At 40.4% G+C, this 21,494-nt stretch overlaps 1 long non-coding RNA gene and 1 pseudogene across 2 annotated transcripts in view; both read right to left on the bottom strand.

Annotated features, from left to right (window-relative positions):
* Positions 1-961: 961 nt before the first annotated feature.
* Positions 962-21,494, bottom strand: part of LOC146511209 (uncharacterized) — a 65,255-nt pseudogene continuing 44,722 nt past the window's right edge. Inside the window, exons 2-3 of the transcript XR_014876061.1 lie at positions 2,865-3,461; positions 962-2,012 (exon numbers count right to left, since the gene is read on the bottom strand). The product of XR_014876061.1 is annotated as an uncharacterized LOC146511209 (transcript). The remainder of the gene's footprint in view (positions 2,013-2,864; positions 3,462-21,494) is intronic.
* LOC146511213 (uncharacterized) lies at positions 7,751-13,088 on the bottom strand. Its single transcript, XR_014876063.1, has 5 exons — positions 12,547-13,088; positions 12,091-12,208; positions 11,835-11,911; positions 11,438-11,591; positions 7,751-8,145 (listed from the first exon to the last, which is right to left on the bottom strand). It is a non-coding gene; the product is annotated as an uncharacterized LOC146511213 (long non-coding RNA).

Here is a 21,494-nt window from a genome sequence, read left to right as displayed (position 1 = left end):
AGATCATTGTGTTAAAAATCATAATCCCCGTGTTCTTTTTAACACTATCAGCTCTACTCTAAACAACCCTGAAGTCTCTGCTGACACATGTAATCAGTTCCTTTCTTTCTTTGTAAACAAGGTCGAGTCTATCAGGTCAGCAATAGTACTTCCTACAGATGACCCATCAGTGTTTATTCTCTGCTCAGCTGTTTTACATTCGTTTGAGCCTGTTTCATTCACAGTTCTTAATGAGCTGGTTAGACAAATGAAACCCTCTGATTCTCCTGCGGATGTTATCCCTGCATGGCTCTTTAAAGAGGTTTTTCCCTCGATTGGAACCTCAGTCCTTGCCATTACAAATAGCATTATGACTTTCAGTGTGGTTCCCGGTGGTTTTAAACATGCAATTGTACATCCTTTATTACAAAGAACTGGCCTTGACCCTCAGCTTGCTCAAATTTTAGACCAATGTCAAAACTCCCAGAACATAGTATTTACCCAATTCAATATAATTTTGATATTAATGGTATGATGGAGGTTTTTTAATCTAGTTTTAAACATTTACATTCCACTGAAACAGCACTCTCACAGGTTTTTAATGACGTTCTTATAGAAAATGATTCTGGAACTAAAGTGGACGATAGAAGATTGAAAAATGCTGCCTGGTCTGATGGGTCTCAATTTCTGCAACACTCAGATTTTAGCTCCAGAATTTGTCTTAAACAACAAAAGCATGGATCCATCCTGCCTTGTATCAGGAAATGCTGATAAACTCTGAGCATGTGAAACCACAACTTTAAAAGATTATTCTCCAAAATGAATCTTTTTGACAGCTTAAACAGAAAATCAGAAGTTTTCATACCTACAGCAAGTTTGATAAAAAATTAAAGATTTTAAAGATCTTATTTTTCATAACTTTCAGGACAGATTTTTCATAACCTGCAGGAACTCTGTTCAGTGTGAGTAGAGAACAGCCAAGTCTCCTCCTCTGATACACCTCCATCTGTGCCACTGAAAACAGATCATCAGACTCTGACTGTAAACATGTTTCCATTTGTCACTTCAGTCTTTACTCTGAAATACAGGAAATGACATCATGGCTCAAAATCTTTGTCATTAAACTTTTTCTTTATTTAACATTTTTAACTTCATTTAACTTTATTTAACAAAATTAATTCAATAAAAACTTAAGAACAGGGAACTGATTTTTCATTGAACTGTTGAGAAAGAACAAAGAAATCACTGAAAAAAAGGTAACTACTGAACACAAACACCACAGAAGAACAGTTTACAAAGATTCAAATGGAACTACGGGAACATTTTCATTCAGAGCTGCCTCATCAGATCTTTACAGCAGAGTTTATCTGAACTCTGTGGAGCCTGATCTCCAGGGTTTTAAGTTGGACCCTGAAACCAGAAGAGGATGTTTCTCTCTCTTCAGATTCACTGTCATCCTGTGATGGGAACGATTTCAGCCCTGCGTGATCATGCTGATGTTTGCACAGAGCAGATAATGAAGTGAATGTTTTGGCACATTGGTAACAGTGAAACAGTTTATTAGTAACGTGGGATCGTTTGTGTGCAGAGTATGAACTGAGATTACTGAAGCTCTTGTCACACTGCTCACAGCTGTAGTTTCCTTCCATGTGTGTACGTTCATGATCGTTACGATTACCTGAATGTGAGAAGCTTTTGTCACAGTGTCTGCACTTGTATGGTTTCTCTCCTGTGTGGACTCGTTTGTGTCTTTTAAGGTGACCTGCAGTGGTGAAGGATGACCCACACTGATCACACAGGTGCTTTTTGACACCACTGTGAAAGAGTTCGTGTTGTTTTAAGTCACCTGATGTGGGGAAGCTTCTCCCACATTCTTTGCAGTATTTCAGTTTGTCTCCAGTGTGTTTACGTTGATGTATTTTTAGGCCGGCTTGCTGACTGAAAGTTTTTCCACAGATGTCACAACGAAAGTCTTTCCCACCACCACAGCGATGACAGGGTTGAGAAGTGGATCCATCTGTGTCGCTCTGCTTCTAAACAAAGACACAAAGACAGTGTAAGTCAGTCCTTCAACACTTTTATCCTGAACGTCGCCTGAAATAAAGAGCATCTCTGCAGACGTCCAGTTACATTTTACTGTTTCGATTAACACACTCAGTTTACTGGGCTACAATAACTTCAATACTACCACCATAATACTACAGTAATACTTATTTAATATTACAGTAACATCTGACTTACACTTAAGTACTACCACACTAATGTTTTTAGGTTATCCACATAGTGCTAAACTACTGTAACGCTGCAATAATACAAATTTAATACTGCATTAAAAACACTGTAATTGTGCAGTTATAACACTCAGCTGACTGGGACACAAGAAAAACACTATTACCCCCAATGACACTGTAATTATAACATTAAATTGGTATTTTAACACTAAAAGTACTAAAGCTATATGAAAGCAATGATACTACAGCTACAATACTACAAAACATTACGTAACGATACAACTTTGTTAACCATAAGAGAAGATTACTGAATGGTTTGGTTTTGTACTTAATTTAAGTTTTATATTATTCCATTTACACCTGACAGAGGAATGAGCTGCTGTAAACCAAAGGCCATTAATGCAGAAATAATAACACCACCATGATATACCATGAAACTGCCTGAAGATTCAATAACAGCAACATATCAGTTTTTAGCACTTTTAGTTTTTCATGATCGTGTAAACAAAAATCATAAGTGAAATGAAAATCTGAATAATGGCTCAGAGCTACTCTTCGGTGCAGTAGAAGTGCTAACATGCTAACACAATTTAATGAGCAGACTTGTTCCAAACAGTCAGACTGAACTTACAAGAATAAAATAAAAATACATACCTCACAGTAACTGCACTTGTAGAGTCTCTTTCTGGTGTGGATCTGTTGGTGTTGTCTCAGGTGATGCGGAGCTTTAAAAGTCTTCTCACACAGGTCACATTGATAAGGTCTCTCCTCAGTGTGGGTAAACATGTGCCTTTGTAAGTGTGCGTCTGTTGTAAAGTATTTGCCACACTGATCACACCAGTACACATCTTCTCCGGTGTGAATGCGTAGGTGTATATTTCTGTACCCTAGGTGGCTGAAGGTTTTTCCACAGATGTCACAGCTGTATGCCTTAATTCCAGAGTGGGTAACTAGATGTCTCTGTAAGTGGCTACTTTGAGTAAAAGCTCTGCCGCACTGATCACAGCTGTACGCTTTAACTCCACTGTGGATGACTTGGTGTGTTTTTAGGGCTTTCTTCCAGGAAAACGACTTTCCACACAAGTCACAGCTGAACGGTCTCTCTCCAGTGTGGATGAGCTGATGTTGTTTTATTGTAGACTTCACAGTAAAATCCTTCCCACACTCGTCACAGGTGTATTTTTTCTCTCTCTTTCTTCTGTGAGGTTTGTCGGCCTCCTGAGAGCGCTGACTTCTCGGTCCATGTTGGTCCTGCAGTGACAGAGATACAAACAGAGGCAGTGAGTGAAATGCATTCATTGAACAAACTGAAGCTTTAAACTCCCTCCATTAACACTAGTTTTAAACCTGAAGGTGGAGTGTGGCACCAAACACCTTAAAGGTCTCTTATCCCCACCTACTGGTAGTAGTAACACATTACATCCAACCTACTGCTAAAGATAATTGACTGTAAACACTCTAAAATCATGCCCATCCCTCCTGCTTGTACACAAATATTAATGCTAACACACTCAGAATAATAATAAATGTTTACCAGGTCTGTACTTTTTTATATTTCCTGTTGCTGATTCTTATTATATATTTCTGTAATTGTCTAATTTATTCAATGATAATGAATCAAATGTAACAGTTACTAGCTTGGTTCAGTGAAGGATGATGTCAGAGTCTGATTGTAACCTGACGTTTTTTTTACTTTTACTCTCTACATTAAAAAAATTATATCTGTATTTTCTACTCCTTACATTTTCAAAACAGGCTTGTTACTTTTGGTTTAAGGCATTTGAGAGGAGTTATTTCATCACTGCAGGTATCCAAGATCAAATTGATTTGAGCCTAAACAGTAAAACGTGAAATCCAATCATGATCATGTACTAATCATGAGAGATGAAAGAGGCAAAACTGTGCTTTAGTCAGGGGTTAAATTGGGCCGATGTTTATGTTTTTTGGCACAGAACCTGAACGACTGCAGGTGCTGATAAGGTGCAGTCGCGGTATTTCAACATCTAGCAATACAAAGACAACAAAGAAAAATGGAGTAATATTTTTTATGTGGCAGGTAATTTCAAATGCAGCGTTTCTATCAGCTCAACAAACATCAGCAAACACACAACTCTTTATGTGCATTTTGTCTCACAGTGTGATTTAAAGACTACTGTAAAAATCCTGTGCAGGTTAGTGCAGGATAAGCAGGTAAGTTTACTGTTTACTGCATTGTATTATTACATTATTAATACATTACATTAATATAGCACAAGGTTCAGTTAGTTTAGCATAAAACATATATCGGTACTTCAGCTTTTAATGGAGTATTTCTTAACACTAGTATCTGCCACCTTCTGTGTTGAGCTCATTGTTTTCTCTGCAGTGGCTGAGCTGAGTCCAAGTAGCTGTTGTTCCTCTGCTGCTCCGTCAGACTCTTCTCCTCCTGCTGATCAGCTGGGACACAAAACAGATCTTTGTTAGACTCCACACTGCACTGAAGTGTCCGATATGTTCTTTTGAGAACACAAAGAACAAATATTTAGCTTCTCTGGGTGGGCAACTTGGTAAAAATAAACACAAAAGGTTTGAGCACCAATACCAAATTTAGCAGTATGGCACACCAGTACCAGGAGAGCAATTCCTGTTTAAAGAATGCCCTGGCCAAAAACAAACACAAAACAATCAATGGAGCTGCAAAAACTAGTAGAGTGTTTCCAAACCACTGTGTCGTGGCACATACGTGTGCCGTGAGAAATCATCAGGTGTGCCGTACAAGATTATCCTGTCTGAGTGGGTGTAGAAATCTGAGCCATGATCTGAATAACCCTCATCACTCAGTCCACTCACACTTGGATTCTATACATGGATCAAGTCCACTGCACTACTTTCAAGCATTCTGAAACCTGTCCTCTAATGTGTGCCTTCCTCCTCTTTGTATTTACTCCTCTTCTCTGTCATTTATTCTAGCTGTCTTACTATTTATAATGTTTTCCAAGCAAAGTTGGTGTGGAGCACTCACAATTTAGTTGAATATGTACAATGAAAATAAAAAACTATTCTATTGTATTCTATTCTATTTATCTTTGTTCCTCCATTTCAGTTTTGTTTGCAAACATGAAAATTATCTCACCCTCCAAAAAATTATGGAGCTTAAAAAAATCAGCAGTACTTCTAAATGTGATAAAATTAGAGCACAGATCCCCTCTTAGGGGCCGAGGCTGTATTTGTTTTTAAAATGCATCTCTGGTATCTCTGGCCTATCATTATTATTTTGCTAACAGTTAAGCAGACTCACTCGCTGAATACTGATCAGAATATATCAAATAATCTTTGAAATGATTCTAATAACAGGCCTCTCAGAATAAGGCCAGTTTTTACAGTCAAATGCCCTGTGGGCTGACACAACTTTGCGCTGATAAGACAAAGGCAGCTGTGTTTTAGCCTGGAATACATCCATCCATCCATCCATCTTCATCCGCTTTATCCGGGGCCGGGTCGCGGGGGCAGCAGCCTAAGCAAAGAGGCCCAGACCTCCCTCTCCCCAGCCACCTCCTCCAGCTCATCCGGGGGAACACCAAGGCGTTCCCAGGCCAGCCGAGAGATATAATCTCTCCAGCGTGTCCTGGGTCTGCCCCGGGGCCTCCTCCCGGTGGGACATGCCTGGAACACCTCACCCAGGAGGCGCCCAGGAGGCATCCTTGTCAGATGCCCGAACCACCTCAGCTGGCTCCTTTCGATGTGGAGCAGCAGCGGCTCTACTCTGAGCCCCTCCCGGATGGCCAAACCTCTCATCCTATCTCTAAGGGAGAGGCCAGCCACCCTTTGGAGGAAGCTCATTTCTGCTGCTTGTATCCGCGATCTCGTTCTTTCGGTCACTACCCACAGCTCGTGGCCATAGGTGAGGGTAGGGACGTAGATCGACCGGTAAATTGAGAGCTTCGCTTTTACACTCAGCTCCCTCTTCACCACGACGGACCGGTGCAGCGTCTGCATTACTGCAGCTGCAGCCCCAATCCGTCTGTCGACCTCCGGCTCCCTTCTCCCATCACTCGCGAACAAGACCCCGAGATACTTGAACTTCTCCACTTGGGGCAGGACCTCATCCCCGACCCGGAGTGGGCACTCCACCCTTTTCCGGCTGAGAACCATGGCCTCAGATTTGGAGGTGCTGATCCTCATTCCCGCTGCTTCACACTCGGCTGCGAACCGCTCCAGTGCGAGCTGGAGGCCCTCACCCGATGAAGCCAACAGAACCACATCATCCACAAAAATCGGAGATGAGATCCTGAGGCCACCAAAGTGAAAGCCCTCCGCCACTTGGCTGCGCCTAGAAATCCTGTCCATAAAAATTATGAACAGAACCGGTGACAAAGGGCAGCCCTGGCGGAGCCCATCACCCACCGGGAACGAGTCCGACTTATTGCCAGCAATGTGAACCAAGCTCTTGCAACGGTTGTATAGGGATCGAATGGCCCGTAGCAATGGGCCAGACACCCCATACTCCCGCAACACCTCCCACAGGACACCCCGAGGGACACGGTCGAATGCCTTCTCCAAGTCCACAAAACACATGTAGACTGGTTGGGCAAACTCCCATGCACCCTCAAGTATCCTCGAGAGGATGAAGAGCTGGTCCAGTGTTCCGCGACCAGGACGAAAACCGCATTGTTCCTCCTGTATCCGAGGTTCGACTAGCGGACGAACTCTCCTTTCCAGCACCCTGGCATAGACTTTCCCAGGGAGGCTGAGGAGTGTGATCCCCCTGTAGTTGGAACACACCCTCCGGTCCCCCTTCTTAAAGATGGGGACCACCACCCCGGTCTGCCAATCCACGGGTACTGCCCCTGATCTCCACGCAACATTGCAGAGGCGTGTCAGCCAGGACAGCCCTACAACGTCCAGAGCCTTCAGGAACTCGGGGTGGACCTCATCAACACCAGGGGCTCTGCCACCAAGGAGTTGTTTAACTGCCTCAGTGACCTTGCCCCCAGAAATTGGCGGGTCATTCCCCTCATCCCCAGACTCTGCTTCCTCCTTGGAAGACGCGTCAGTGGGATTAAGGAGGTCCTCGAAGTATTCCTTCCACCGCCTGTCAATTTTCTCAGTCGACGTCAGCAGCGCTCCGCCAGCACTATACACAGTGCAGGTAGAGCACCGCTTTCCCCTCCTGAGACGCCTGACGGTTTGCCAGAACCTCTTCGAGGCAGTCCGAAAGTCTTTTTCCATGGCCTCTCCGAACTCCTCCCACACCCGAGTTTTTGCTTCAGCCACTGCCCGAGCCGCATTCCGCTTGGCCTGTCGATACCTGTCGGCTGCCTCCGGAGTCCCACAGGCTAACCAAGCCCGATAGGACTCCTTCTTCAGCCTGGTGGCTCCCTTCACCTCTGGTGTCCACCATTTGGTTCGGGGATTACCACCACGGCAGGCACCAACCACCTTGCGGCCGCAGCTCAATGCAGCAGCTTCGGCAATGGAGGCGCTGAACATGGTCCATTCGGACTCAATGTCCCCCGCCTCCCTCGGAATGCTGTTGAAGCTCTTCTGTCTCTTAGTAAGTATTTTGGATTGAACAAACTGTATTTAAAATAGCCAGAGTCGACTGAATTAAAATAAAGGGCCAAAAATTCACCCAGTTCCTTTTATTTACTGAAAGAGATCAAATCTGAGACTCTGGTATGTTGAGCTACATGAAGACAAGAAGATTAAAACTTAATACAAAAGCTGATATACATTAAAATATTTGTAATTAAAGGAGCATTAGCTGCTGGCAACGCTCTAATTTGCTCCTTCAAAGCTTGTGTTGTGAAGTCCGGAGTTGCTGTGTCGTACATTCATACCAGCAACAGGATTGAATTCATGTCCTTTGCCTGGTGGCATTGACCAGCCAAACAACTGGGGTGAGGTGGGGAAGGTCCATTGAGGTCCAGCCGCAAAATTGAACACTGAACCAAACCTACACTAAACACGAGGGCACAAGACACAAAACCTGAGAACAAAACCATAAACTGAAACACAGGATTATAAAATTCAAAACAGGATAACTAAAGAATCAGAACATAAACCATAATACAGATAAATACCAAAATACAAGAAACTGAAGATGCTGGGTGAAATGACCCAGAACTGTGACAGACAGATATGGAGGAAGAGAGGATGTTCTGCCTATTCCCAAATAAAGAAGAACTTTATGCTTTGTTCACATGTCACCAGTTCATACGAATTTTCACTATGAGCAATTTAGTCTCCAATTCCAAAAATACACATAAGGAATATATCATAATATATAAAGTGTATTTTGTATAAACAAGCTGGTCCATTGGTGAATTAAATAAGCACGTGGGGAAGCAGCCTCACAGCAGAAGCATACTCCCAACCTATAATAGGATTGTGTCATTCACTATTATATATAATGTATTTTTTTGGTCTGTTATGTTTACAAATGTTAAATCACAAGTGAAGGGAGACCACACCATGAATCATGTTTAAACAAGTTTATTCATCAAATTTATTAATGAAACAGACATAACATTGTGTCACACAGAAAAATACAGGTTCAAAGCACCACAACGTTAGCCTGACATCAGACAGAATTATCACATGATGTTAAACAGAAGCTGTGACTGGGCAATGATAATGAAGCAGTTCATTTCAAGTTGTAGATTCAAGCTGCTCTTCATACTTTTGGCCAATACAAGCTTCAACACTTCAGAAAGCTTCATTTGGCCATCACTAACAGCAGTACTTGTAGTCTGGAGTATAAGTAGACTAGACTAGAGTGCAATAAAATACACCTGCCTTCAGTGAACCCAGCCCAATCACAGCCACTGGCTCACAGCAGTTGTGAAACAAACCCACTCACACATTAGTGGCCATTTCTCACAGTAAATGTGGAGGTGAGTTAATATGCAGGTGATACCAGTCTATCTTACACAGCTGATTACAAATTTATAAATGACCTCTTGCAGCCTCACTTTGATATCACTGGTATAAAGAAATGGAGAACCTGCCGCCCAATACTACAAACAGGTCATTATCTGTGAGATTACACGTTCTTTTCTTCAGACATCAGTGGTTAAAATGATAAATTGCAAACAATGATGAATATTCAGAAAGATAAGGTGGAAAGTTTTAGTAGAGCTCATTTACTTTCTTTCTAAATGATGAATCAATGAATGTGGATCAATGAGGGGAAAAACAAATTATTCTTTCAGTCCTGTGCATTCTTGCCTACACCACCTCTAGGCTTTAAAATCCACTCAGCAGTTTACCCTGGTATAATTGGCTTTTCTAAAGTGACTCATGGCAACACAGATGAGCTGAGCCATGTGGACCATATAGACTTGTGGAGTTCTGGCAGCAACCTTGAAGGAAGTCTCCCCATGGCAGAGCTCACTGCATGGATGGAGAGTGCTCTTAATAAGGAGACGAGGAACAACATCTTTGAGACTGCTGAAGCTGTTTCCAGCTCTGTCACAGAGGAGGAACAGGGTTTTGCTGTCCCAAGAAACCAGGATGTCAAAAACACTCACATGTAGTCAAAAGCAGTACATCTTTCTATCCTCACAGACTTGTGGAGTTCTGGCAGCAGCCTTGAAGAGAGTCTTCCCTTGGAAGAACTCCTACATGGGCAGAGAGTGCTCTACAAATGGAGATGACCAACAAAACCTTTGATACTTCTGAGGCTGTTTCCAGCTCAGTCACAGAGGAACAACAGGGTTTTGCTGTCCCAAGAAACCAGGATGACAACACTGCCACAAGCACTACGTGTGAGAATGAAGGAAAGACCAAGGTGGTCAAAGGAAGGACCCGGGGGCTGTTCTCAGACAGCCAGATAAAAAACTCTTGTCCGCTGACCTACAAACAGATGACTCTTTTTCAAGGTTACTAGAACGAAGCTGAATTCATTTTGAAGTTTGGGTCTATTCTACTAATTAAGTATTGTCCATTTTCTTCCATACTTAAGTGAAGATTTGGGTTGAGCTAATGCTCCTTTTATTACAGATATTGTAATGTATATCAGCTTTTTTGTATTAAATTTTATTCTGTTTTTCATGTAGCTCAACATAACAGTCTCAGATTTGATCTCTTTCAGTAAATAAAAGTGAGGGTAAATTTTAGGTCCTTTATTTTTAATCCATTGGATTATAGAAATATTTGGATTCAGTCGACTCTGGCTATTGTAAATACATTTTAGTCTATCCAAAACACAAACTGGAAAATCAGAGATTTGTATATAACATTAAGAGATGAAAATGTGTTTTGTTTCTACACAGAAAGTGGAGAGCCTTGCTAACAGCATGTTAGCAAGGCTGTAGCTGCTGTTACTGCCCCCTTTTATTTTTGAATTCTCATTCTGGAGCCTCAAGATGAGGATTTTTGCCATACTGGTCTCAAAAACAACATGGCAGAAATATGATGCGTGGAGGTCTGATTGTGAAAACACATGCTGGTGGTTTCCAGAGAAATTTAAAGCACTTCCACATCATCTGTGTTTTTCCAACACGGAAGCTAGCTGGCACTGGCAGCATATCAGGTTTGCTGTGGATTTTATCTGACGGCCATTTTAAATGTTCTGTTCATGTTTCTTGACATGACAGAGGCTGTATTTGAAAGACTTTGTGCACACATGTCTTAATTACACCTGTTAATCTTTTCATGCTAAACGTGTTTTAAGGCTGGAGGTTAGTCCAGGGTTTTAAAGAAATATTTTAAAGTCCAGTGATCTAGACCTGCATCTTTTCTGCTATAAATATTGACTTTGTTAAATGAAGCACTGCCTGTTTCTTGACTGCCACCTTTTCTAGTCCCAAATATTATTGAAATGCATGAATTTATTAAAACAGAAATCTGGTGCAGTGTCTACACCTGCCAACTAAAAAGAAGCATGAAGCCTGTCATGAAGTCAAGCTTCTTGTTCAAAGCCTTTACGTGCTTCCTCCAGGACACTGATATCGTTAGCAGATGTAGTTCAGAGGAAAGAAAAGAATTCCTACAAGGTCAGTAGATCTGTAACACAGTCTGGATTTCTTTAGAATGGAAACATTACTTTTCAGAGACACAGAGCTCAGAGAAAACTACAAAAGTGGGTTGTCCATACCAAAATAATCTAGATGGATAAACTGCACCAAAGGCAAGAGGAGAAAATATTGACACAGTACTGTGCAAATTTTGACTTCTACAACTTCAGCTACACCAACACGAGGAGGAAGTGGCCTTTCTTTACTTCCCCACCCTCTTTTACTGACCCAGTGTTTGGATACAAACAGGAAGCTCCATCACTGACAAAGGTGTTCAGGTAAGGCAGGACCTGCTCCTGTCGAGCCACAGTGCTGACATTTCTCTATATCATGTGCTGGTTTTCCTAAACTTCCTCCTTCAGTTCTGAAAACAAGTCTTCACCTGAAAGAAGGAATGATTATAACTATATGGTCCACATGGGTCAGCATATTTACTGTTATGCTTTGGCACAAGTCACTTTAGAACATTGAATGATACCAAAACAGTAATTAAATAATGGCTAAATTGCTCACTCTTATACAGAATAGCATCATACAAACACTCTGCATTTTGGCTGCATTCCTAAAATTTGCCACCAGATTTCACTTCAACATTGCTCACTGGGCAACAATGCTGAGTACATACCTGTTGAGATTCTGAGAGATTCAGATTGATGAAATCCAGCAGAGTCTTCCAGTCTGCCATTTTTGCAGCTTCACAGACTAAAAAGACAAAACTGGTTTAAGCATCTCTGCTGGAGCAGGTGGTTTGTTGCTGAGGCTTTAAGCATCTGATTAAACCATCCTGTTTTGCAGCATCAACAACCACACTGATGTCAGGCTCAGTGAGAGTTGAAGACATGATAACCAGTCATGTGTTCATAAACTGCATTAGGATGTACCTGTTCCACTTCACCCACTGAACCCAGGAGAGTAGGCACTGGAAAATCTCTTCTCCTGACCAGAGTCTGTGGCCATAGAGCAGCTCTTGATGTGGGTGGGTGCCTTCCTTGTGAGGTGCTGTGGAGAGAAAGAAAGAAATTGACAAAAAAAAAAAAAGTAGGCTTTAAGAAAACAACCCTCCTAAAAACCAATGTGAATATAGACTGCTCAAAAAAATAAAGGTAACAAAAAGATGAAACCACAGATGTGAATTATTAAAATATTCCTTTTAAATACCAACACACATTCAACTCTCAGCAATCAGCATCAAAGAATCCTCCTGCAGACAAACAGCCCCAAACAGGACATGTATGCAGAATCTCATCTATTAACAACAGGGCAGCTTATTGTGCACATCCACCAGTAAATGAAGCTTCTAACTTCACTTCAGCAATCATTTAACAGCCAGGGCCTACCTCCGTGTCTGGATCCATATCTGCTGACTTTATTCCTCTGCATCATTGATGACATGCTCCATGTAGAGATTCTTCCATAGATGGATTTTTGTTGGCAAATTTCTGCAACTTCAGAAACAAATGAAAAGCTGCTCATAAGGTGAGACTGGACCTGAATACTTGTGTGACGCCTTCCCCAAAACAGCAAATCACCAAGAACTTAAATGTTTGGCAACAAAAGAAAACTAAGGGAAATAAATCTCAAGCAAAGCACACAAAAGAACCAAAAACTCAGCAATCCCAAAATACAAAGCCACACATCAATGCTCTCTGCTCTAACTGACACTGCATGAACAGGTGCCTCAAATAAGCAATCAATACCGCCCAAATCACGTGACCCACCATAAACTATCACAAAATACTTTCAATACAAACCTCTTAAACATAACCATCAGAAATCACACAGTTAACAACAGCATGAAATCTGTATATTAAGTTCAGACAGGCCTCTTACAATCATGATCTACAGTATTTGATGTGATTGTTAAAAAGTGAGTGAATCTTTCAGAAATCTTGCTGCCATGTTCTTCTTCTTTGGGTTTGGCAGGCTAGCTGCATCAGTGGTGTTGTTACTGCCATCTACTGTTCATTATTTCCAAAGTCAGTCTTCTTCTGATTAATCAGGCTGGACTCGAGCTAGAAGCACAAAGTCAGCGTCAGATCCCTACATTGTCTTATATAGACTAGCACTGTGTAGATATTGTAACTGTCTTTGTTTTAGTGCAGCAGTGCAGGTTCAGAAGTGTGTGCCTGTTGATCTAAGCTCTCTGAAACTACAACAGGCAACAGAAACTACAATAACCACTTTTGATAACGGAGGTGTGCAGGAGAGCATTATTGAATGCACATCAACAAGATGCAGCAGAAGACCACACCAAGTACCACTCCTGTCAGCTAAACACAGGAAGCTGAAGCTACAGTTCAAACAGACTGAAGATTGAACAAATGTTTTCTGGTGTGACGAGTGTCCAAGATCTTAAGGCAAAAGAAGATCCAACCTGGTGCTACCAAAGTGTGACTAATAAGGTTGCCAGACCATGTTCTGAATAAAAGTTATTTTCTTGAAAATGTGACATCATCAGCAGGAATTCTGGCTGTAATTTCTTCAGTGGCTGACGGCACTGTAGTTGAACACACCAATATTTACTGTAATATTTAGGTTGTAAACTCAAAGTATTTCAGCAGGCATGAATGACTTCCTGCCTGTCATAGTTTCAGATACAGAGTATTATTATGTGTCGGGCATATCTGGTGTATTATTGTTTTATCCAAGAGCTGAATGTTCACTCAGTTAACGATTTATTCATTAATCTGTGTTAATTTTGTATTTGCTTGATGAAATTCAGGAGAGTAAAAAAACACCTCATGGCATAATGCTTTTCAGAAACTCTCAAAGGCAACATTACAGGGATTATTAGACTCAGTGCTGCTCATTTACTGACTTGATTTTTCATTCCTGCAGCTTCGCTGTTCTGACAGCTCCACTCAGGCTCTGCTGGACACCACCATGCTCCTGCTGCAAGACACCCGGTTGCTGGTACGCTTCCCAGTCAAGAACCTGGCAACCTCCAGCCACCATGCCCCATTGTAACATTCCTTGACAGATCCCAACACAGCCCTGGTACAAACATACATGGCCATCAGCAGCATCCTACACTTTAATTGAGCTTACTTCAGGTGTTCAGTAAGGGGAAGATTTAATAACATTGCACGTTTCATTTCAAGACTCTGTAGTCACAGAGCAGAGAGTAGAAAAGGTGACAATAAAATGTTTTTGGAGCTTTACTACCAAGTCACCAGCATCAGACTTGTTAACAATTAAAAGCAAACCCAACATTTAGAGTCTAAGGAAGATAATCACAGAGACAGAAACTTTCCACTGTATCATCTCAGGTTTCTTAAAACTAAGTATTCAAAGTCTGAGGTAGGGTTGTTATTTGAGGTATTCCTGGGAAAATCTTTGAGGTCCATTTGAAAGCTCCAGATTCTTTAGATTGACTGTCTCATACTTTGATTGTGAATATAGAGGATTGTAGCTCAAGTTAACATGGAAAGATAGAGGTCTAAAGTCTCTAAAACATTTGGATGTTCAGTCTCTGACAGAAGGTTTGGAGACATGTAGAAAGTTCAGTTTGAATGGGTGAAACTAATATTTTATTTACAGTTTCTCACACACAAGGAAGAGAATTTTCTTCATGTACAATATTTTTTTTACAACAAATACAACAAAATGAAACAAAACACATTTTGATGAATTCATCTCTTAATCTTATATACAGAATTTCTGATGGTGTTTTCTCTGATATCCCAGTATGTATTTTGGCTATTTTGACTATTTACAATAGCTGGAGCCTACTGAATTCTAATATTTCTAAAATCCATTGGATATTGAATACCCCCCTCCCCTTTTACTGAAAGCGATCAAATCTGAGACTCTATGTTGAGCTACATGAAGACAATAAAAATAATAATAATAACAAAAGTCCAGGGTTGTTTATATTCCATTCAGTGCTGAACTGGTGTTCAAATCAAATTTCTTAGTCAAATACACAGTCATACAAAGTACAACATGCAGTGAAATTCCTGTGTCCTGGGGCTGCGGATGTAGCCGCACCAGGAAGAAACCAAAAAGACAAAAAGACAGTGAAAATACGTACATCAGGGACAAGAGGAAAAAAAGGTAACAGGTATGCAGGGGAGAGACGATGTTTGGGTTTGGTGCCTCCAATTTCACAGACAGTCTAAATGTCTGTCACTCGTCACCAGGTCTGTTTATTTCTTGTTGAAGAGCCGTGAGCTTCTCCAAGATCGTATCCATCTTGTGTTCAATGAGAACAGTCTGAGTACTCACAGCCCCATTGCATTGATCATAGTGGCCATTTTTGCTGGGTTTTGAACAGCTGTGTCGTATTCGTGATGCCCGTTGCCTGGTGGAATTGACCAGCCAAACATCTGAGGGGAGTCGGGGAGGGTCCATTGAGGTCCAGCCGCAGAATTGCCCACACCATGAGAATAGTGGGCCTGATTAATTGCACCCATTCTCATTGAATTTACCTGGTGCTGGGTGTACTGCTCCCTGAACGGGGGATGTCTCTCTCCCTGAAACTGAAGGGGACAAGGGGACTGTCAGTAAAACGAGAATAGTTGTTTTAAATTATTGGCATTACACTTTTTTAAATACAGTCAATTCCCCAGATAATGACAGAATCATAAACAATTCTGCTTAATAATAGGAGATACTTACATGAAGTGGGATGCCCTGATTCACATACTGAGAATGTGAACTCCTCCTAAACTTACTCCGTTTGTTTTGGAACCAGGTTTTTACCTAAAGATAGAAGAAAACATTTAATGAGTACAATGGACCCAAAATTCAATTGTTGTAGTAAATTGAAAAACACTCACCTGTTTGTAGGTCAGACCTGTCATCTCTGCCAGCTGTTTCATCTCTCCTGGCTCATAGTAATGTTTCACATTAAACTGATGGACAAGAATATCCAACTGTCTCTCTGTGAACACCACCCGGGCCTTTCCTTTAGGTTTTTCTGGAGCAGTGCTGGGATGGTGCAGAGTGGCAGTGATGTTGCCATCCTGCCTTCTTGGGACAGCAAAATCTTGTTTCTCCTCTGAGACTGAGATGGAAACAGCCTCAGAGGTATCAGTAGTCTTTTTGTTAATCTCCATTTTTAGAGCAGTCTCTGCCCATGTAGAGAGTTCTTCCAAGGAAAGACTCCCTTCAGGGCCGCTGCCTGAACTCCACGAGTCTGTGAGGGTAAAGACACAAGAGGCCAAGTAAGAACAAGTCTATATGGTCCACACGGGTCAGTTGCTGATATGTTTTTGAACGACTGATTTTCTAACAGAAAAAATAAACAAAGGTTAAATGATGAGTCTTAAATCCCAAAAGGTCTCAGACTGAAGAAGTCACAAAACATTTCTCCCATTGAAAACATTACATCCAGGTGAACTGAATCAACCTTCAGGGATTTACTTACCTGATGACTGAGCATCAACACAATGAATCTTAAACACAAAAGTTTCCCACAAAGTAGAAAAAAAAGAAGTCGGATATTTGTACATTCTTTAAAACCAAAAAGGATTTAAAGTGGACTCTGTTCAGCTGTGGAGGGAGAAATGGTGACTTCTGCCATCAGGACTCACAACACAGAGTAAAAGAGTATTTTTGCAAGTTGTCTTAGAGGTTAGCCAACTCTATTCATATTAGCTCACTAGGCAACAATGCTGAGTACATACCTGGAGAAAAGTGCATCCCATAATCTTCCATCTTTGAAATCCCAGTGATTAAAGCAGGAAAGCTGGAATAAGTATCTCTGATGAAAGAGCTCCAAACCAAGCAGGAAGGTGAATTAAGACTTAAGAGCAATTCTCCTGGGCTTTTAAGGACGTTTGTGGGTGTGGGCAGGAATGTGGGGTGTTGAGCTTCATCTTTTGTGAGTCTCTTTACAACCAGTGAGGCTGTTTCTACCAACTGGCATCATTTACATTTCTTTAAAATGCTGTTTCTCAGGTCTGAAAAAAGAAAGTACAGTTAGAAAGCAGCCATACAAATGAGCTTTACCAAATCCTTTCAGCTCACACTTCATAAAATATGAAACACTTAATACACTTAAATCAATGAAATAAACACATCTTTACTCATGTGTTTGAAATACATGATGGAATATATAATGTAAAAAAAATCTCATTTTGTAAAGAAAACAAAACCTGTTGAGTTGCTGACTGAGAGCTGCAGCTGGTGTAAATCATCATTTTATGGATATTTCTCACTGGTGAGTTGAGAACAGTTTAGCTTGTTCTGCTGTCAACTAGATCTGTGTTAGATGATTTTGATTTAACTTCCTGCTCTGGTTGTTTCAGACAAGCAACCAGTTTGATCTTTGCACCGATGTTTAATTTACTTTCTATTATCAGAAGATTTGTGCACATAATTTATAATTTCAAATGTATCAGAGCAAATACAGCTGCTCTTTAAATATATTTTTGCATACGTTCTGTATTCTTTCAGTGAGTATTGAAACCTGAAGTTCAAAATGTTTTAAAATAAGCCAAATCATACCAATATTACACACAAATAATGAATTACACCTCTAATTTAGATATTTTTGATCATGTGGAGAACATTTGGAGTTTATAAGATAGCAAATGGTAGCTTTCACCTTTGAAATGCACCTCTACATTGTAAAAGTGTCTGACACTAAATCGCCCACATAAGTCAATGTCAACAATAGCAAGGCTAACGATCCACATCAACGCTCGTCATAAACCCACAGACACATGCATCTGGCCCCTTCTGGCTTATTCAGAATTAGAGACGCACCCAGTTCAGCCAGTGACCACTAAACATACGCTAATGTGTCTTTTAGAGTTCCTGTATCACACCCTGCTACCTCTGATTAATTATCAAGTCAATGCAGACAGATGGCACCAGGGCCATGAGAGATAAATGAGGGTAAAGGTGTTTGTGTTAACATGTCTTAATTTGAAGTAACTGCAAAGACACAGAAGTCATATTGTTTGCAGATGACACAAAGTTATTGTGGAAGTAACTTGGAACAACTTCTGAATGAACTAGAAAATCAATTTAGGGCTTGGTTTTTCTATAATGAACTAACACTGGACATGAGCAAACAAAACTCATACTATTTGTGAGTTGTACAAATTCTATCATTGATAAACTGATGATAAATAACAGACTTAAGAATTAATAAATAAAACCACTTCAACAGAACCACCAAAACCCACTTTTCTGCCTTTTAATTAAATACTCTTAAATGTAAAGACTTTGTTGACCTCAGAACTCTACACGTAATTTATAAAGCAACAAACAAATCTTTGACCCACAACATTTAGGACTTGATCAGGGCATGCTTGTGTGGAACCTTCTTTAAATCTCAGTGATTCACCGAGATAGAAAACAACTTGAAAGAGTGAGTGGTGAATCAAAGAGAAGAAATTAAATAAACTTAATGCAAACTGCACAAAAGAATGTAAAACTCAGCGATACATCCAGTGAGCAGCACTTCTCTGGATGAAACAAGCTTCTTGATGTCAGAGGTCAGAGCAAAAAGACCAGACGGCTTCATGCTGATAGGAAAGCAGCAGAGGCTAAACATAACTACTCATTAAAAGCAAACTATACAGAAGACCATCACTGAGAGCACAACGTGTCAAAATTTGAAGCACATGGGCTAGAAGCAGCAGAAGACCACACTGGCTACAACAGCTGTCAGCTAAGAACAGCAAACTGAGGAAACAGACTCACAAATATTAGACAATAAGAGATTGGAGAAATGTTTCCTGGTTTGATGAGTCTCCATTTCTTCTGTGACATTCTGGGTCAGAGGCTAAACACAAGATTTCATGACTTTCACTTTTTAACATCCTATCAAATATTGTAAATTATGATGTTAGAGACTCAATGAAAGCAAAACAAAAATGCAGACAGTATTTAATCATAGCAAAGTCGTCATTTGTTGGAAGAAAATGGATGGCAGTGACTGCAACATTTACAATATATATAAAAAGTTGACTTTATCAGTCTCCTACTCGAGCCTTCATCTGCCCCACCAACTCTGGGGAAAAGAAGGGAAAAAAAGATGTACATTTCATGTTAATGTTTTTCTTATTGTTTTATTTTAACTGAGATTCTCTGAGTCTTATCAAAGCAGCCTCTGTTTTATATTTAAATGGCAAGAAGATAAAATCTACAAGAAATAAAACAGTAAAACAGGATAAAACATGCATGTAGCTTCCATGTTGAAAAACTGTAGATGGTATTGAAGTCTTTTAAATATTTGTGAAAACCACCAGCATGTGGTTTGGCAAGACCAAGATGGAAGAAATCCTCATCTGAAGCTTTGCTGAACATAAGGATTTCTCTCAGGTCATCACGATTTGGTCTTTATCCTGATCAAGTTTTAAATGTTGTGGGCCAAAGATTTTTTTGTTGCTTTATAAATTACGTGTAGAGTTCTGAGGTCAACAAAGTCCAATTTTACTTTCTAAGTGTGCGTGTGTGTGTGGGGGGGGGGGTGGGGGGGGGAGAGGGGGGGCTGCTTTTAACCATGTAAAGCACTTTGTGCTACATTTTTTTTGTATGAAAAGTGCTTTATAAATAAAGATTGATTGATTGATTGATTGATTTAAATTTAAGAGTATTTAATAAAAAGGCTAAAAAGTAAGTAGATTTTAATTTTGAGATTGGACTCTCACTTTTATAAAACTTGTGTGTACTGCAGTGCTTGGCAGTACACACAAGTTTTATAAAAGTGAGAGACATCTGAAGAGAGTTCTTAGCGCAGGTTCTTAGGGGACACACTCGTCACAAAAGCGTACTCTGACCTGGAAGTCTTGGTTGAATTCATTGACAACCAGTTGCAGTACTCTGGTAGCTTCACGCGTACTGATGGATATACGCTAAATGCAGAGAACATTGACTACGCATGAGGAAAGAGGATGTGTGCTTGGTGTTGAATGAGCTGGATCCCTGAGGGGTGGCATTGAGGCACACAAGACGTCTCAGGCGAAGGCGAACTATTTTTCAAAAGGGCTGAACTTCATCTGGCACCTGTACTCCTACGCCAAACTGAAACCATATGGCATCTGAATCAATGAGAGTGTTGATGGTTTGTCGAGAAAAATAACCTGTCTTAATGCATACACAACAACTGGTAATCTGAAATTGATCGGGGAGTGTTACGTAGAAGCGGTGCAGTGGTGTAGAGTTGCAAGAGGTGATCTTGGAACTGAAAATGGCCATGTTATAGGCTTTCAGTGTTTCCTTGTGCCCATGGCTCTTTACGACACCTTTGAGAGTTACCTGGAGGGAGGAAGTACTTCCATTGAAAGAATTGAATACTGGTGGCATTTTCTTCGCAGCCAGTGTCTGGAGTTCTGGTTATTCTTATTTGCAGACATTAGAGACAATGGGTACTTTGATGGTGGGTTTCCGGACAAAAACCTTTTTCAGTTTTTTTTTGCATGGTTCTTATCCAGGTGAGCTAATAAATTATGTTTTCTTGCATGTATGGATGCATGCGTTTGTGAGTGAGAGATAAAGGGAACGGAGGAAGTGATAGAGAGGGAGTAGAAAAAGTATAGTGAGTGATGAGATGTGGACCAGATTGAGGGAATGGAGAGACTTGCAGGAAGAAAGAGACAAAAGAGGGAGAAGAGGTGGAAAGCAGCAGGGAGTAAATGAAATGAAAATTGTGTAAATACTATAATTTAGGCATAAGAAATCGGCTACCTTAAAGAACAGTGTAACAACCAAGACTAGAGAAAGATCTATGTTCAAGATGTTGACGTGGCATATGTAAACTTCTTATCTATAATATTAACTCTTTACAATAAACGCTATCCCCTGGTGAATAAAGCAAAGAAAACTGAAAACATGGCTAACAAACGCATGTAAGAAAAATAATCTGTTGTACAAGAAGAACAATAGATGCTGAACAAACTTATGAAAGGTATAAGATAAATTTATAATAATTATAAGAATGAGTAAAATAAATTACTTCAGTAAACTTTTAGATAAAAAAATATGAAAAGTGTGGACAGTACTAAATGATATTGTAAATAAAGGAACTAAAAGATTGGAATATCCCAATAACTTTCAAACACAAAATACACTCATCAGGGACATAAAACAATTTGCAAATGGTTTTAATGACTTTTTTTCTTAATGTTGGTCCTGGCTTACCTAAAGAAATTGTAAAAACTGGACACCCTTCTAAAAATAAAACATTAACTATTACTGTAGCAAACTCAGCGGGAGTAGATGAGCCAAGCCAATGGTAAAGACTAATGTAAAATATCACAGCATTACAATCACAGGGGTTAGTGTGTGGAACACCTGTACGTATGAAATTAACAAAAGTACATCAATA

This window comes from Neolamprologus multifasciatus, chromosome 9, assembly GCF_963576455.1.
Source record: "Neolamprologus multifasciatus chromosome 9, fNeoMul1.2, whole genome shotgun sequence".
In the NCBI taxonomy this organism is placed as follows: Eukaryota; Metazoa; Chordata; class Actinopteri; order Cichliformes; family Cichlidae; genus Neolamprologus; species Neolamprologus multifasciatus.
The sequence above is the reverse complement of the archived record's forward strand: the minus strand, read 5'-3'. Positions and strand labels throughout refer to the sequence as shown.